Consider the following 14,851-nt stretch of genomic DNA (forward strand, 5'->3'; position numbering starts at 1 on the left):
ATAGACATATGTCAGTTCATTCATTCATTCTTCAATTATAAACTCTTATTAAGTAGCAAGTATTTATCAGGCACTATATTAAGCCTTAGGTATACTAAGACGATCAAACTGTGGTCTCACAATCTATTAGGAAGAAACAGGGCTGTCACCAATAACTGTAATAGGCTGTTCATTAACTATGACAATAATAATCTAGCCTAAAGAAAAATCTTTAGTGAGAAGAAAAGATACTTCCAAAGCCTTAATCTTATTCAACATTTTTACCAATAATGTGGCTAATGTCAGAAAGAACTTGCTTACTATTTTGCAGATGTCGTAAAACTTGCAGAAATAGCTAGACATTGGCAGATCAAAATAAGAAGTCAAGAAAATCTCAATGGACGGGTATTAAAACCAGTAAGATGAATTAAATATATATTAACGTGGTGATCTACATTGAGGTTAAAAGGACACAACCACATGAATACAGTACTTGGAAGACATAGCTTGACAGCAGCTAATATGAAAAAGACCTGACTCTCAGTCAAACACAAACTCGATATAGCTTAGCAGTGATATATAATGTCTAAAACCTTGAGGTTTCATGATCAAAACAGCATATCCAGGCCAAGGACAGTTAACGACACAAGTGTATTCTATGCTGGTAAGGATGATTTTGCATCGTGGTCCAGTTCTGGAGTACAAAATTATTATAAAACAGGGCCATTATATCCTTTTCATCCATGAGTATACAGCAGACAAATATCTTATTATCTCTAGTTCTGTCTGAGAATAAGAAGGCAGTTCAGTTTACTCAACAATGTACAAAGATCAATGAGATCTTTCTTCAAGGCAGTATTTGACATATTAGAGAGGATGTAGCAGGAGGCAATGAGGGGGAGTTTTTATATGAAACCTTCTACTTCATATTTTTTAAACTTGTAAGAAAAGAGGACTCTTTAGCCTAAAGAAGTTGTAATGAGGCGTGTCATTTTTTTTTTTTTTTAACAATGAGTAGAATTACTCTACGAAGCTCCAGAATGTAAAATAGGAACAACTGACTTTTCTATTGGGATTTATTCTTTGCAAAGAGCTGTCTTATTAACTACATCATTTGGTTCTCATAATTACATTGAGAGTTAGGCAATGGAGGCACGACCATTACCACCATTTTATAGGTTGGAAAACTAAAGTTCAGAAAAGTTGGGGCTTACCCAAAGTGGAAAAGTTGGGGGTCCAAATCCCAATTTTTTGAGCCCAAACCTATGCCAGGCCATCCTTCCACCTGGAAGTGGATTTTATCTCAGTATAAAAAATAAAAACATTTTTAATAATAAAGAGCACACAAAAATGAAACAGATTAATGAAACAAATTAATGATTTCCTTTTCCTGAAAAAAAGCAAACATGGGCTGAGGATTTTGTGTCAGGCACTTTCATAGGTGACTCCTTCTTATGGAGGAGGTTGGATCAGGTGATCTCCACATACATTAGAATAAATATTTACTGTGGGGAAAAGAGAGTGAAAAAGAAAGATTTAAGTTGGTATTCGGGAGATATCCATGGAGTTCACTCATTCACTTAGCAAAGATTCACTGACCACTTACTATGTAGTACATAGTCCTGGAATAGGGATAAACATAGAAGACTTGAAAATAGAAATCCTGATATTGAGTAGTGGTTCACTCAGTTATCCCTGTGCTTTTTTGAGTCTAAATTTTCCCATATGTCAAGGTTTATAAAATCCATGTCAAGAATTATAAGGATTGGATGAGATAATATTTTAAAAGTACTAAGCACATAGCAGGAGCTTAATAAATATTAGTTCCCTTCTCCCCTTTACATATGAAAGTTGCCATGCAGTTCCCAGGAGACAGTTTGTATGAATTGAATATGACAATAAGACAGGACCTAAATGTAAAGAAAGTGGAAGGGCAAGCAAAGAGTCTGTTGGTGTTCACATCACTTTGCTGGTCTGAAGGTGACCACTAAGGCTTAATTTTGTAAAAAGCCTAGGGCACAGCATATTCTAGAACTTTATTTGATCTTGAATTCTCAGCCTAAGACTTCTTTCTTCTCATTGATCTTTGTACATTGTTGAGTAAACTGAACTGCCTTCTTATTCTCAGACAGAACTAGAGATAATAAGATATTTGTCTGCTGTATACTCATGGATGAAAAGGATATAATGGCCTGTTTTATAATAATTTTGTACTCCTGAACAATATCCATCTAAACATGCTTCAAATCAGAGAGAAAAAAATAATCACTTGCCTAAAAATAAGGAATTTTCCTTTTAGTGGATTTAACAGTTACATATTGCTGTTTTGAAAATCAAGCTTCTTGGTTATAACTAGAGTAGTTTAGGATGTGATGTTTTTGGATAACTTTGCCAACTTCATGTTCTGGCTAGAAATAAGAACATCAGGAGACAATGGCTCACTGGTTACGAAAGTTTGTATGCAAGCTCACCAAGTATGGAAACCGGGTTTGTAAACAAAACCTTGCTTAGCCCTGCTGAGTCATTCTTTCAGAAAAAAAGACTAAGTATAGATTTGTTTTATATTTTTTCCTGTTTTACCTTAATATATAAACCCAATATTTGTTTAGCTCTCACCTCAAAGAATTAACAGAAGTTGTGAATGCCTATCGAATATAGAACTGATTTACTTGCATTCCTCTCCTACTGTATATTCAAAAGGGTAAAAGATAACAAGGAATATAAGATTAATCTATGCTTAGCTTTTTTCCTATGTTGAGAAGGTACATTTAAGATACATGAAGCAGTTTAATAGCAACATAAAATTTATTCAATGTTCATAATAGTGAACATTTACTGTGTACCTAACCATGCACACCCTCCTTGAAAAACATAATCTGGTGGAGATGGAAGATGTCAGATATAGAAAAATTTATAACAATACTATAATGTAAGATGAGTTTCATTAGAGCTTAGGACCATGGTACTATCAGGGGGCTATGACAAAATAAGATGGTGTATCTGTGTATATGGGGGTAGGGGTGAGAGGGACAGAGAAAAAGTGTCCTCACACTAAAAAAAAGTGTCTTATTAGGCCAAGCAATACCCTATTTAATAACTTGAGAATTACATAATGCAAAATTTAACAAGGAATGCAAAATAGCAATTCTCTTTCCATCATATTAAGATATTAAGAACGAAATATCTAAGAATTATCTGGAAACATTAAAATGCAAATTTTCAGCTTCACACCAAGATATTCTGATGCAGTAGGTCTGAAATGACACACTGAAGTTTTCAGGTTATATAACCCAGGTGATTCTGATACAGACATTATGCAGATCTCATTTTGAATAATACCACCAAAAGAATAAAAATTAGATATAATTGGATACAGCTCTTTCAATCACAGACTCCAAAGACTTAAAAGTCCTTGAACAAAAACATAAATCCCTTTAAAAAAAGAATTAAGAAAATAACTGTATTAAAAATCAAAGTAATTAACCATGATAATTATCATATTTCCTTCTTTCGTTTCGTCCAGATGGTACTATCAACTACAAAAGGAGTGATTTAGGTTTGTCTCTAAGATAAACTTTCTGACAAAAAGAGTATCATTTGGATGGTAGAACAAATTATTACAGATGAGTACAGAACTTCTTCTCCTGGTACAACTTAGATGGTAACTCCATGATATCAAAACAACCATTTAAATGAGGTAGGGGATTCAACTCATCAAGTATTTCCTAGGGAGATTCTATCAGGTGTATAACACTGTGGTGGATACTTGATCGTCTGGGGAGAAAGGATGGGATTTTTGTCCCCGTGAGCCTAAGTTCTTGAGGAACCAAAAATATCACTTAAGAGAAAATACAAAAACCCATGAAACATGCAACTGATTATATATAGGAAACAATAAATGCGTGGTGTAGATGATAAGCATTGGATTAGTTCAATGAATATCAGTGTACTCTGGGCCGATCTGGGGAAAGAACAAGGATTGGGGCCTGGAGGATAGAATGTGGATTGTAAGAAAGAAGAGGAAAACAGCATCAGCAAACACATAGCACACTGTTTTGTCTCCCAGGCTGCTGAACAAGTGGTTGAGCAGGTTAAATTGTTGTTTTGGGGTCACCAAACCACTGCCTCAGATTTTCAATAATAAAAACCAATGAAGAAAGCCGGAAGAGCAAGGAGAATAAGATAGAGAAAAATAAAGGGGAAAATAAATCCCAATATAGAAAGAATGACTTCTACTGTTAGGAAAGCAAAAGATTTCTTCGTAAAATACCCCAGAGCTTATTTAAAGTAGTAATCAGAAGAAAATAGAAAACATTTATGAACATTTATCATATATCAGACACTATCACAGCCCTTCCATGTATAAATTCCTTTAATCTCTCAACAACACTATGAGATAGGAACTTTCACTGTATCATCAGGATTCCTAACAGCCCATGAAGCTCTCTAAATCAAACAGTGATTAGCTTGATGTGATCATTCTACAATGTATACATAGATTAAAACATCATATTATACCCTCTAAATTATACATAATTATTTATCGATTTAAGAAAATATGTTTAAACTGAAAGAAGATGAATTTCATTTGATCATTTTTAATACCTTCTGTTTTTATGTGTCTAAGAAGTCTGCTTTAGAAAAATATCCTTTATTTTCCATGGACAGTATATATTCAACCAGTTGAAATGTGAATTTTAAGAATTACAATAAGCAAATTCTTGTTGAATGTTCAATACAGAGTTTATATAGATTTGCCTTATGTATGCATTTTTAAATTATTAGTATTGATGAGACAAAGTATATAAACTTGTACCTCAGTCTAGGAGGATGAGAAGTTATTTAATGTGGAACAGAGAAAGCATGGAGAGCAATATTAGAAGAAAGCCACTTGAGAATTTAATAAACAAACTTGGAGTAAATTGGCGACCTAAGGTAAAAAGATATCAACTGTGGTCTTGTGTTTTTAGTACAGCTCAGTTCTATCAGTAACCAGTCAAGTGGGATTAAGAATTACAGCTGCTACTGCCTAAACTTTCCAGCAGTTCAGAAAAATCAACAGAGTTTTTTCTTGCAATTAGATTTTTAGGGTAACTCCTTTGGATAATGTTTATAGTTTCAAACAACTCCGATTTTCTCCCAGATTTGCTGAGCAATAACTAATGACCTAAATGCAAACACCACCCTGTTTGGTAGTTACAAGTTTCCCTCTAACATAAACAAGAATGCTTTTCCGGAAAATTGATTTTCTTTCTTTCTTTTAATTTTTTTTTATTATACTTTAAGTTCTAGGGTACATGCGCACAACGTGCAGGTTTGTTACATATGTATACATGTGCCATGTTGGTGTGCTGCACCCATTAACTCATCATTTACATTAGTTATATCTCCTAATGCTATCCCTCCCCCATCCCCTCCCCACAATAAGACCTGGTGTGTGATGTTCCCCTTCCTGTGTCCAAGTGATCTCATTGTTCAGTTCCCACCTATGAGTGAGAACATGAGGTATTTGGTTTTCTGTTCTTGCGACAGTTTGCTGAGAATGATGGTTTCCAGCTGCATCCATGTCCCTACAAAGGACACGAACTCATCCGTTTTTATGGCTGCATAGTATTCCATGGTGTATATGTGCCACATTTTCTTAATCCAGTCTGTCACTGATGGATATTTGGATTGGTTCCAAGTCTTTGCTATTGTGAATAGTGCCACAATAAACATATGTGTGCATGTGTCTTTATAGCAGCATGACTTATAATCATTTGGGTATATCCCCAGTAATGGGATGGCTGGGTCAAATGTCATTTCTAGTTCTAGATCCTTGAGGAATCGCCACACTGTTTTCCACAATGGTTGAACTAGTTTACAGTCCCACCAACAGTGTAAAAGCTTTCCTATTTCTTCACATCCTCTCCAGCACCTGTTGTTTCCTGATTTTTTTAATGATTGCCATTCTAACTAGTGTGAGATGGTATCTCATTGTGGTTTTGATTTGCATTTCTCTGATGGCAAGTGATGATGAGCATTTTTTCATGTGTCTGTTGGCTGTATGAATGTCTTCTTTTGAGAAGTGTCTGTTCATATCCTTTGCCCACTTTTTGATGGGGTTGTTTGTTTCTTTCTCGTACCTTGATTGAGTTATTTACAGGTTCTGGATATTAGCCCTTTGTCAGATGAGTAGATTGCAAAAATTTTCTCCCATTCTGTAGGTTGCCTGTTTACTCTGATGGTAGTTTCTTTTGCTGTGCAGAAGTTCTTTAGTTTAATTAGATCCCATTTATCAATTTTAGCTCTTGTTGCCGTTGCTTTTGGTGTTTTAGATATGAAGTCCTTGCCCATGCCTATGTCCTGAAGGGTATTACCTAGCTTTTCTTCTAGGGTTTTTATGGTTTTAGGTCGAACATTTAAGTCTCCAATCCATCTGGAATTAATTTTTGTATAAGGAGTAAGGAAAGGATCCAGTTTCAGCTTTCTACTTATGGCTAGTCAATTTTCCCAGCACCATTTATTAAATAGGGAATCCTTTCCCCATTTCTTGTTTTTGTCAGGTTTGTCAAAGATAAGATGGCTGTAGATGTGTGGTATTATTTCTGAGGGCTCTGTTCTGTTCCATTGGTCTATATCTCTGTTTTGGTACCAGTACCATGCTGTTTTGGTTATCATAGCCTTGTAGTATAGTTTGAAGTCAGTTAGCGTGATGCCTCCAGCTTTGTTCTTTTGGCTTAGGATTGTCTTGGAAATGTGTGGTCTTTTTTGGTTCCATATGAAGTTTAAAGCAGTTTTTTCCAATTCTGTGAAGAAAGTCATTGGTAGCTTAATGGGGATGGCACTGAATCTATAAATTACCTTGGGCAGTATGGCCATTTCCACAATATTGATTCTTCCTATCCCTGAGCATGGTATGTTCTTCCATTTGTTTGTGTCCTCTTTTATTTCACTGAGCAGTGGTTTGTAGTACTCCTTGAAGAGGTCCTTTACATTCCTTGTAAGTTGGATTCCTAGGTATTTTATTCTCTTTGAAGCTATTGTGAATGGGAGTTCATTCATGATTTGGCTCTCTGTTTGTCTGTTACTGGTGTATAAGAATGCTTGTGATTTTTGCACATTGATTTTGTATCCTGAGACTTTGCTGAAGTTGCTTATCAGCTTAAGGAGATTTGAGGTTGAGACAATGGGGTTTTCTAAATCATGTCATCTACAAACAGGGACAATCTGATTTCTTCTTTTCCTAACTGAATGCCCTTTATTTCTTTCTCTTGCCTGATTGCCCTAGCCAGAACTTCCAATATTATGTTGAATAGGAGTGGTGAGAGAGAGCATCCCTGTCTTGTGCCAGTTTTCAAAGGGAATACTTCTAGTTTTTGCCCATTGAGTATGATATTGGCTGTGGGTTTGTCATAAATAGCTCTTATTATTTTGAGATACATTCCATCAATACCGAATTTATTGAGTTTTTAGCATGAAGGACTGTTGAATTTTGTCAAAGGCCTTTTCTGCCTCTATTCAGATAATCATGTGGTTTTTGTCGTTGGTTCTGTTTATATGCTGGATTTCGTTTATTGATTTGCGTATGTTGAACCAGCCTTGCATCCCAGGGATGAAGCCCACTTGATCATGGTGGATAAGCTTTTTGATGTGCTGCTGGATTCAAGTAGTCTCTTCATTGAAAGAATAGGTATCAAACAACAGACTGGTTTTAAATGTTGGTTAAATGGTCAGTAGCTGTTAATCATAGTTGTAGAAATTTTTAAGGCAATATGTTCATTGGACTAGTTTCCAATCATATCTCACAATCAATACTTTTATAACTCTATAAATCCATAACTGGTCACATGCATTTCACATATTCATCGCAGTATTGATGTTAACACTATTTGAAATTACTGAATAATTTCAAATAGTAGATAGGTACATCGTAGATTGAATAAAGTGATTTGCCGTGCCTATCTTATTAGAATGTTATAACAATCCTGGAAATTATCCGGCCAAAACACCTGGTTTCTAATCCGGAGTTCTTTCCATTGCTAATAAATAAGGGTTATGAGAAGGCAAAGAGCACAGTGAACTCTCAGTTATTAACAGGCAAACTTTCTGGTTTTCCACAAGCCAGTCTTCTCCAGCTTGACTTTTGGAAGGCCAAGCAACCCCACAAAATGGATGTACAAATTCCCTTGTTATATTTACCTCATCCACCATAAAAACACGGGACAGACCATCCTCCTAGAGGTGTCTAGAATTTCATGTTTAAAAGAAGTAGTTACTGATTAAAATATTGATTCTGCTGACCTCGCATTTACTTTAAGATATTATTGAGTTTTTTTTACCATTTTTATAAGTGATTGAGTAATTTTCTAAATTTGCATATTAGGTAATTGAAGATTGTATCGTGACTGGAATCTGGTTCATGAAAAATTCCTCTTTGTAGTTGTCATTTTTTCCATTTAATTACTCTCTGGGACTTGAGGAGAATGCAAAATTTTCCAGCAAAGCCACGTGATAAGTATTTGTTTAAACTTCTGAAGTACTTCCTGTTTTGTTTTTTCCCAGTCTGTCTACATATATATATATAAGAAATCTGAATAATTTGCTTTTCCTTAGTCTTGCTGGCTTTTCTTCATTATTTTCACCAAATAAATGGGGTAGAAAACTCATCTTTTTTTTTATCGCAAACTACACTTGGTATCATTTCCCTTTGCTTTTCTCTGTTACTCACACACACAAACCTATGCTCTATATTCCTTTGTCGCTTGTATCTTGTTTCATTCAATGACCACCACCTGAATCTATAGGCACTACTTAGGGAGATTAGATTTGGACGGTATGGAAGCCATGGGCATTTTAGTAATCAGAAGGAAATAACATTCTAGACTGTTTGGCCGGAACTGCCATCTTCCAATAATTCAACAAAATAACAAATGCAAAAGGAAAGAGGAGAGGCACCCTGTATATGTTCTCTAGGCCTTTTAGAAAACATAGAGTTGTTCCTGTGGCCACAAACATATGAAACTATAAGAAAGGTGATATTGTAGATATCAAGGGAATAGGTACTGTTGAAAAAGGAATGCCTGCAAGTGTTACCATGGCAAAACTGGAAGAGTCCCAGTGTTCCTCAGTGTGCCATTTGCATTGCTGTAAACATACAAGTTAAGGGCAAGATTCCTGGCAACAGAATTAATGTGTGTATTGATTACATCAAGCACGCTAAGAGCCAAGATAGCTTCCTGAAACGTGCAAAGGAAAATGATTGGAAAAAGAAGGAAGCCAAAGAGAGAAGTACCCAGGTTCAGGTGAAGCGCCAGCCTGCTCCACCCAGACAAGTGCACTTTGTGAGAACCAATGGGAAGGAGCTTGAGCTGCTGACACCCCTTCCCTATGGATTCATGGCATAATAGGTGTAGAAAAGTAAAAGGCCTCTGAACTGTAAAAATGTTTCTCTTCTTTGAGTAGAAGTGGGTGTCCCCTCCCCTAAAGAAATATTTAAAGCAAATTTAAATTGTGTCCTAATTCATTGTGTAATATCTTTACTATTAATATTAAATTTAATGTTTTTCTTGCTGAAAGATGTGAAGTGGCTTATTGTGCAACAAATTACTCAACAGGTTAGAAAACGGCCAGATATTATTTATAAAATATTTTTACTGGCTTGAAGACAGTCCCTCTAAATCATCATGTAAGAAATAAAATAATTTTGAAAAAATAATTCTAATTGTTCTGGGTAAAGTATATAATTTATGCAATTGCATATAAATCTATGCCAGCAACTGCATCAAACCACAGCTTTTATTTTTAAAGAAGTTTATATTACTCGAAAACAATACAGAGGGTTTCCAAGTGATCACTTTTCTTCAAGTCTTACAGATAATTAACTTTTTTATGTTAAGGAAAGGCTTTTCATAAGTTTTAGCAGGATCTTTAAATACAGTTACCACATTATGAGCCCAAAAGTTTTTTTGTCTTCACATAAAAAGACAAAAAGGGAAGCATGTTTTACATAGACAAGTATAAAAGACAAAAAAGCAAGAATGCCTCAGAGACCTCAGAGTAGAGCCAGAAGGCAAAAGTTCAGAATAAAACTGTAGAACAGGGGTCCCCAATCCCAACCCCTGGCGGTGGATGGGTACCTGCCCCTGGCCTGTTAGGAAATGGGCGGCACAGGAGGTGAGCGGCAGGGACATTACCGCCTGAGCTCCGCTTCCTGTCAGATCAGCAGCAGCATTAGATTCTCATAGGAGCGCAAATCCTATTGTGAACTGAGCATGTGAGAGATCCAGGCTGTGGCTCCTTATGAGAATCTAAGTCTGATGACCTGACATGGGACAATTTCATCCTGAAACCATCCACTCCCAACCCGCATGAAAAAACTGTCTTCCACAAAACTGGTCCCTGGTGCCAAAAAGGTTGGGGACCCACTGCTTTAGAAAGTGGAAGATGCTGAGGGCTTCTTTAGTTGTGTTCAGGGTAAGAGAATGGAGAAGACATGAACACCGCTGGGGTGTGTCACACTGAATAAAGAGAAACAGAACTACTGAGGTCCTAGTTTGTCTTTGTTCCTGTGGATGTCAATCTGAAAATTAAAGAAGATAGCTTCAAGAATGTGTAAGATCCCCTACACTCTGCACTACACAGGTAATCACATCAGTAGTTTTATGTTTGGTTCTACGTTTAATATTTTAACAGGACTCAAAGGATCCTTAACTATCTTGAAGCAAATAGCATTTGTTCATGAATTCATTTTTTTCAATAAACACTTCTTAAGCATCAACTATATGCCAGGCTCCATATTATATGCTAGAAAGTAGACTCTCAGTCATTTAACTCATGCATGCCTGTCAGGTTCCCAGCATGGTAAACAAGCCAGTTAAGTTCCTTGCTATCACAGAGCACACAGATACATGAAAAACTTAAAACACAGTATAAAAATCACTGTAGTAAAAGGCGTATAAAAGCAAAGTAAAGCATTTATGAAGCACAGAGGACAGGATAACTCATTTGGCTGGAAGACGAAAGGGTCTAAACTGGGCCTTGATGAATGAGTGACTCTGTATGGAGGAATGGATGAAGCACACTGCAGGTGGAGGGATGGCATGTGCAGTCACTGAGGTGCAAAAGGATAGACAGGCTGCATCAGGAATAAGGAGCAATTTGGTCATATGAGAAGCAGTCAGAGAAACCAGAATTTTTAAACCTGGAAATACAACACGTATGGCTGGTGTACTATTGTTATTCTCAAATATCTGCAAGTCTGTCAAATGAAAAAGAGAAATTCCATTCTGTAGGGCAAAATCAGAATCAATCCATGGAAGTGACAGAGGGGTATATAAGGGTCGATGTCAGAAAACTTGCAATGAGAGTTGTTTCAATGGAATGAGGTGTCTTTTATGGAAATAACATCAAACCACAGGAAATATTGAAGCAGAGGTTGAATATGTCAGAGGATTAAAGAGGCAACTTCTACGTTGGGCTGAGTGCTGACCTGAAAAGTCCAATTCTTTAGGTTATTTGAAAGCTAAGATCAGGTCATAGTATTCTAAGAGAACACACTAGATAGAATTTAAGAAAATCTGGGAGAGGGAAGAGACTTTGGAGATTATTGAATCTAATACTTTCACTTTGCAGATGAGAAACTGAAGTCCTGGAAAGATAAATGGCTAGTTTAAGGTCATCTAGCAAATCAGTGGCTCCATCTGAACTGGAATCCTCTCTTCAGCTTCCTGTGTGGTGATCATTGCACTATATCACACTGCTACTATGAAATGAATTCCAATATCTCAATCCAGAATTCTCAGTGAATGTACAGATATTATAACCAAAACATAATCTATAATCTTAAAGGAAAAATGGGGAACAAGATGCTTAACAGCTAAAGAACTGGAGACAGGGCATACATTTTTCCTGATTTTTCAAAAATATAGAATTTTATAGTGATTTTTCTCAATTCAGGAAAATATAAACCAGATTAATGAATAACGATAAACAGAAAGAAGAGGTGATCACAAGGAACCAGCATGGAAGAATTCCAAAGTAATCTTTTTTTTTTTTTTTTTTTTTTCTGAGATGAAGTCTCGCTCTGTCACCCGGGCTGGAATACAGTGGCACGATCTTGGCTCACTGCAACCTCTGCCTCCCAGGTTCACGCCATTCTCCTGCCTCAGCCTCCCAAGTAGCCGGGACTACAGGCGCCCACCACCACGCCCGCCTAATTTTTTTGTATTTTTAGTAGAGACAGGGTTTCACCGTGTTAACCAGGATGGTCTCGATCTCCTGACCTCATGATCAGCCCATCTCGGCCTCCCAAAGTGCTGGGATTACAGGCGTGAGCTACCGCGCCCAGCTGTAACCTTTATTTTTTAACGCGGTAAGGAAATTTGTTCATTCCATCCATTTCTTCATTTTATCAACAGAGATGTTTAAGTTGCCTGTGGTGGGTACCAGATTCGCATATGGACCTATCAGGAAGATAAAAGACAAAGTCTCTGGTTTTAAGGAGTTCAGAATAATACAATGCAATATGCCTGATGACACTATAGGAGGTAAGAGAGGATGTTAAGGAGTAGGTGTGGGTAAGAAAATCCTTCCGAGAAGAGGTGATATCTATGCTAGGATTAGGAATTTTGGAGGATGAGTGAAAGAGCCAGGTGAGGACTTACAAGGCAGAGAAAGTAGAATGTAAAGGAATAGCTCATTTGGGAAATTGAAGGCAGTGTAGTGCTGTGCTGTGATTATAACGTATTTGTATTTCAGCAGTTGACAAAAATCTAAATGATACGTAACTTTTGTGCATAATATACAAGGTACATGGATTACTGACTGGCTAAATGGGCCCTCCACCTTGGAAAGAGGACCACATTGATGTAAATGGGAGGAAAGGTTTTAAGTGGCTTTGTCCAGTTTTATGTGGTTAAAAACAAAGCAAAAGAGGGAGAAATAGTTTAACAATGATTAATATAGAAAATTGACAGGTATGATGCTTTAGTTAACAACACAGTCTATGAGACAAAGTGAAGCAAATTAGGACTATTAAAGTTATTGTAGAACAGATAGAAGCATCAAGGACAAGATTTCTTCTGACTTTAAGAATCCGTATTTGTGCAGATAGTTTTACAAAAGGAGAGGCTCAAGTGACCAGAAAGAGCACACAACTAGAAATATTTCTGAATTCAAGTCTAGGATGTGCCATTTATTATACATCCAATCTTACGCAGCCTCCTTGGGACCCATTTTCCCTGTCTCCAAAGAGAGGTTAGACTAGATACTCTTTATTGTATTTCCATTTTTAAAATAAAGTCCACAATACAGTTAGCCTTTAAGAATTCAACACTTATCTCATATCCCAAGTTCCTAAACTATTGTAGGTCCTCAACAAATATTTCCTGAATGAATGAATCAGTTACTTCTGTATAGGCCTCCACTGTATCCTATGAGTTACAAAGGACAACAGGGGAAAAACAGGGAGGGAAAATGGTGTGCCACACTGGGGTCAGGTAAAAATTCACATTTTAAGGCGGGTTCCTCTTCTTTCATTGGAGGATATATATAATCAGCAAAGGAGAAAGTATGTATTCTTTATAGAACCTTTACTGACTTTTTGTATTAAAAAAGTAATATATACTCATCATATTATTGAATATAGAGTGAAATAAACTAAAAACTCCTGGTAATTCTACTACCAAGAAGTTAATTTTTTCATATTTTGGTACACAGCCTTTCAGGCTTTTCTCTCTATATATACATTTTTAAAACATAGTATCCTATTGTGCCTATCTATATGCTGCTTTAAAGCCAGTCTTTTTCTCCCTTTGAAAATATAGTGTGGAGTTTTTAAGATGGCATAGTACTCTCTTGTATAAATATGCTATAATTTATTCAATAAATTTTCTACACTTAAACATTTATGTTATTTCCTTTTTTCTATCAAGTAAGTCACGGTAAAAATCTTTTACAAGTTTTTAAATTTATTCTTTAAGATGATAAGCATAGAATTGCTGGGTGAGAAAATATGAAACTTATTAAGGCTTTTGGATATATCTTCCTAAATGACTTCCAGAAAAGGCTATGCCAATTTATATTTCCTCCAGCAAAGTATAACAATTCCTGTCTCCTTGGGTCATCAAACATGGGCATTATCAATTTTTAAAATCTGTGCCGATCTGGAAGACCAAAGTGTCATAGTTGTTTTAATATGCATTTCCTGTCTTGGCTTACATTTGTTTAATTCCTTTAATAGTAGGTCAACATTATAAAGAGGGATGTACTAGAATGTGTGCCATACAGTGAATTAAAAAAAATACACAAAAGATTACTAGACATCTTATACAAGCGAAATCATTTATTTATCTATTCACTTTCATTTGTTCCATTTATTGAGTGCTTTTCTATACTGTGGATAGTTCTGAGTACTGGTGAAATAAAAGCAAAAACACACAGTCCCTGCTCTCGAGGAGCTCACAGTTAAGAAAACAGATATGTAAGTATGCTACTGTAATATGGTGTTATCAGCACTCTAATAAAAGTATATACAAGGTTAGTAGTGTCTCCATAATGGGTAAGAAGGAAAGAGTGTTTCTTTAAAAATTATCAGACCCAGAATACGGGGTGAAACCCTCAATGTCTACAGGATGCAGTAAAGACCTTGGGCATTCCAGAGACAAAGAAAGGTGCTGCAACTTCTGGACATAAAGAAGTTCCAATAAATCTAATCTTACATCATAAAGACTAAGCTTACCATCACCAATTCATACACTGAAAGTTCAAGAACCAGATTTCCCTTATTCAGTTGTCTGTCATATTTTTTCCAATTATTTTGTAACACTGGACTAGTCAACATACCATCTTATGACCAAATTTAAAACAAATTACTGGTTAAGGAAAAAAAATG

This window comes from Macaca nemestrina, chromosome 12, assembly GCF_043159975.1.
Source record: "Macaca nemestrina isolate mMacNem1 chromosome 12, mMacNem.hap1, whole genome shotgun sequence".
Taxonomy (NCBI): domain Eukaryota; kingdom Metazoa; phylum Chordata; class Mammalia; order Primates; family Cercopithecidae; genus Macaca; species Macaca nemestrina.